The sequence below is a fragment of the Olea europaea genome, unplaced genomic scaffold (assembly GCF_002742605.1).
Source record: "Olea europaea var. sylvestris unplaced genomic scaffold, O_europaea_v1 scaffold2648, whole genome shotgun sequence".
Taxonomy (NCBI): domain Eukaryota; kingdom Viridiplantae; phylum Streptophyta; class Magnoliopsida; order Lamiales; family Oleaceae; genus Olea; species Olea europaea.
The window spans coordinates 100,590-105,781 of NW_019244837.1; positions in this window are offsets into that span (position 1 = coordinate 100,590).

Sequence of the window (5,192 nt, forward strand, 5' to 3'; positions counted from 1 at the left end):
TACCTTTAAAGGAGATCACCCAAAAGAATGTCATAGAATTTATTCGTGATCACATCATTTATAGATTTGGAATTCCACAAACTTTGATGGTAGATCACGGAACATCTTTAAATGGGGATCAAGTGAATAAATCTTGAGCGAGTTTAGAGTTAAATTAGTGAACTTCACACCATATTACGCTCAATCCAACGGACAAGCAGAATCTTCTAATAAGATTCTAAAAAATATCATAAGGAAAATGATAGATGAAAATGTCAGAAATTGGCATAAATGTCTAAATAAGGCCTTATGGGCTTATAGGACGTCACCTCGATCAAGTACCAAAATTACTCCTTTCTAACTTACTTATGGACAGGAGGTCGTTTTGCCTATGGAAATCAATGTGCAATCGATCAGAGTGTGTTTGCAACATAAGTTAAGTGGTGATGAGTATACCGAATCACTAGTTCAAAACTTATTGGAGCTGGACGAATTAAAGTTGGACGTCCTAGATAGATTGCAAGTTCAAAAACGAAGAATGGCTAAATTTTATAATAAAAAAGTTATAGACAAGTCGTTCGGCCTGGGTTAATTGGTTTGGAAAACAATACTCCCTTTGGATAGCAAAGATCCAAAGTATGGCAAGTGGTCGCCCAATTGGGAAGGACCATATAAAATAAATAATGTGTTGCCTAATAGAGCCTATCATGGAAGATTTAGACGGCACCAAGCACATGAGATTCATTAATGGCAAATATTTAAAAAAATATGTTCCTTCCTTATAGGAAAGTGAACAAATAAAAGCGTAATCAAATCGCGTTGAACGATTGAAGATTAAAAAGGGCCAGAGCGAAATATGTTCAAATAAATTCATTTATTATCAAACGTTTATTACAAAGTTACAAAATATAAAATACTAAATGCTCTACAAGCTACAATTAAGAGCAAACTAATCTCTCGTCGATCATCGAGTAAGAGGATGAACTGGCCTTGATTGCCATCCTGATCGCACTGCTGCAAAGGCAAGCAGAGAGGTCGAGAAATACTCTCAGCAAGTAGAAAGGAAGAAGAAGCACCCTCACATCGTATTCCTAAATGCATCGCTGCAATAACGGGCAAGGAGGTTGAGAAAGCACTCTCAGCAAGCAAGGTGGCTTGCAGGCGTCCTCAAAAATTGTCTTCCATCATCGAACTCCTTGTAAGGAACATGGAGACGATGGGAAAAACTTTGCTGCTGGTCAAAGAATATTTCTTATATCTCCCATACCAAAAGTGACATCAAGAAGGATGGCAAAATGGGCGGATCAAATGATCCATTTTCATGGAAAACGAAGGTTTTGGATCGATTGTCAAAATGCCAAACAATGGCAGCAAATTGGTTTTGAAGAAGAGAATGGAAATGAAAGTGACAAGTGTGAAATATAAGTGCATTTATAGAGGCATGAAGGTGAAGAGAAAGAATATGAACAGCCACATTCGTGCCTAGTAACTAAAATCAAATGGCCCGAAATCTTGGGAAAAGAGACAGAAACGCCAATAGAAAATGTGCGTGAATCTTAGTATAAAGCAGTTAAATGCTTGGGGGTTGACGATTAAATACAACGTCAGTAAATACACAAGAAGACAAATTAATCGTTCATTAATGATAATGGCTGCTGGTATGTTCAGAATTACCAATGGACATCAGTACGAGGTTACAAAGGGAAAGTTAATACGAAGTTACAAAAAGAAAAGTTAAGGCATTAAATGTCTTAATTACAATTCGCCCCCAGACTGAACGAATTCTTTCCCTAAGTCTCCCCCAATCCTCGCTCTACTGAGAAGAAGTGACATTCAATTTAGCCATAAGATCATCATCAACCTCCAACTTCTTGTACTGTTCGACCAAAGACTTGGTTCGCTCAATTTCTTGGGAGGCATTATGTTTTTTAGCAGCCATTCTCACCTTGCAGTCGTCCATCCTTGCTTGAAGCTCCTTCATCTGTGCAGTCAAACTGGTCATCAAAGAGTCTTCAATCATAACTTCGGAAGAGATTTCTTTCAATTCGTCCTCAGCTTTGTTGATCTCCAGAAGCAAAGACTCTCTTTCAGATACAGTGCGAAGATATTGAGTACTTTTGGTTCAGTTCAACATTTTTGGCCAGTAAGGAGAGAATCTCGAAATGGACAACTTTCAACGTCGCTTTAAAATCAGCAGAAAAATTGAGCAACGGAAGTGTCAGTGCTTGCGCCAACTTCGCGCTCAAATGCTCAAGCTTATCCTTATATTTGGCAGCACTAGCCTGATCGATGTCCATATTCATAAAGGACACATACTCAAATATCGACTGCTTGAGGAACTAGATATCTTCCTCTGAAGAAGCAGAAGGACGATTGGTTGAAGCAGGGCGAGACGTCTTGACTTGCCCCCAGGAAGTGAACAAGTCCTGGATGGAACGCACAATCCTATCAGCATCCTGCAAAGAAAATTGCCAACATTGAAGGTTTTCTCTATAACAAACAAAGTGGAAGTAAAAGTGAAGCAAGGATTACCTCATCAGCAATCTTGGGAGGTGGCATGTCCCCAACCAAGTCTACCACCTGTGGCTCCACCACTCGTGAGGACTTTCCCTTGTCGAGCGAGAAGGCTTTGCCACAGCGGGCGAACCCATGGGAGCATCTGCAGAACTCAAAAAGCAACAAATCAAAAACCAATAGCACAAGCAAAGGTAAAACATCAAAAAATGTATTACCTTCTGGTTCGACGTTTGGGGGGTTGATGCCCTGAGAAGAAGGTGGCTCATCCATTGGTTGTGATGAGGATTCCGGGACTGAAGGTTTCTCTTTAAGCGTAGTCCCTTCATCAGCTGGTTTGGATGAAGCAGCCTCAGCAGAGGGTGATGGAGCAGGAGCTGCCAACACCATAGCCTTCAAAGGAGAGGCTGAGCTTTTCTGAGAAATCCGAATAAACCATCAACACATAGAAAAGTCTCAAGTATAGAAAGATATGCTTGTGAGTAAACTAATTTAATTACCTTTCTCCTGACAATGAGAGGAGTGTCATCATCATCATCATCCTTCTCCAAAATGGGAGATGCTGAGGCTGGCCATTTGCAGCTTAGGGCACTCTTAGCTGCAGTGGGCTTGGTAGGAAGAGAAGTAGATGGACAAACAGACTGTTTAGCACGAGCAGAAGAGGAAGGACTCCTAATGGACACAGGGGTGACCAAAACAAGAGAAGTGGAAGAAATGTCTGGCTGATCCAGTGAATGGAAATCACGATTGGCATCAGTTGCAAACAATCTGAGCTGCACTGATGGCCAGAGTTGTTCAAAAAGGGGATGTATGGCATGGCTAGGATTGAAGGGGGCTAATGAAAAGTTACTCGTCAAAAGAATATTGCGAGCATATATAGTTTCTGCCTCCGCCTTATTAATGGTATGGAAGCAATCTATCAAATTTCTTGAATAACAAGGGGGAACAGGCCAAGTTTGGCCAAAATCAATTTGACGAGCAAAAAATTGGGGAGCATATATTTCAACCCCAGCTTTGGCAATGGTTCCAGTCAAAATATCATGGAACAACTCCCTCCCGGTCGAAAACTGAACCCAAACGAGCACAGAGATGCTCGCACTGTCCAGAGTGGATGGGGGTTGCACATAATCTAGAGTTAAAAAGGGAGGAAAATGAAAGAAAGAAGGAATTGAATTCAAAGTATAAAAGAATGAAAAGATGTCCCCTCTAGACATATTTACAGGGCTCAGTGGGTCAATAGCTAGCCCATAGCAGCTAGCAGAATGACGGGAAAAAGATAAAGCACCAAGTAATGGAAAATAGGCTCTCAACCACATTTGAGTGAACCAAAGAGGCCCACTGCCAGTGGGAGATGCACCATTCTTCAATTGGAATTGGAGAGAAGCCATGCCTCTATAGAAGGCAACCAAAAAGAAAGAACACAAATTCAGAGGCCTATCACGCGTCAATTCGTGCACTATGGGTAAATAGCTCATAGAAGGCTTCATGCTGGGCACACGCAGAACATATTTATAAAGCCAAATCTGAAGAAAGACCACACGCTCAGCATGGGAAGGCTCAATGCTCTAGTGATTATAACAGCTTTGCAGGCTTCAATAGGACTCGGTGAGTTTTCTGTCAAATTTTGGGGCGACACCAGAAATTAAAATACCAGGGAAAATGGTATCGTCCAAAGGTGGCAGATTTACTAAGGCCCCAAATCCCTTAAAGTAATGGACATGAGACCAAGAGGGAAAACAAAAGTATTATACTCAGAGGACCAAAAACTTAAAGCAATAGGGAAAAGCGCTGGATCAAAAATAACTGAAGAAGAGAGATTTCTAACAAATCAAAAATCCTAGCACTATCAAAAATTACCTTGGTAGGACCATGGTCCACAAGGCGAGCATACCATCTACGAAAAACAACATTAGATTTAGGTCAAGTGCGAATACCTCTTTCGTGAAGCGGCCTCAGCGGCAAAGAGTTTAGAAACGGAGGGCTTTGAGTACAAGAGAACAGCTGGCCCACCGCCACTTGTTCGACGGCCTCGGTGTTGTTGAATGAAGGACCTAGATAGAACTCGTTGAGTTCGGCATTGGCCGGTGCAAGGAAGTTCGGAGTTATATATGGCCGAGTAAGGAGTTTCTGGAAGTCTTCGAAACTGAAAGAGTCACCAGATTGAGATTGTGAAGCAGCCATTAGGAACGAAATAAAGATTTGTTGAAGTTTGCTTGAGAAACGTAGTGGATAAGCAAGAAGATGAACAATAATATTGCGAGAGAGAAGCGCGAAACAATGAGGCGTGATTTAGTAGTGCGATGAAATGACATGTATTTGGGGGTTATAAGGGTTTGCAACGTCGTGCCTTTTCAGACTATGGAAGAAAATAATGATTGAAATTCTTGGGAATTTCAAATGTTGCTGGGAAACACTAAGTAAATATGGCAAAAATTAATAATTGGTATTAATTCTGTCACATTGGGGGGTAATTGTTGACACGCTAAAAATGCAGTCCAAATCGAATAGCCCAAAGAATGAAGCCCAACTGGACAATTCAGGATAGAGGCACGAATAGGGTTATCAATGAATGCAGTGGAAGCCCACGAACGCGGTAACACCATCGCCCAAACTTGTAAGACGCCCAAGATCTGAGCGAATGAAGTGCATTGCAGTCGCCCAGAGTTATAGCCCCGTTCTCGCCCAAACCTTCGAATCGC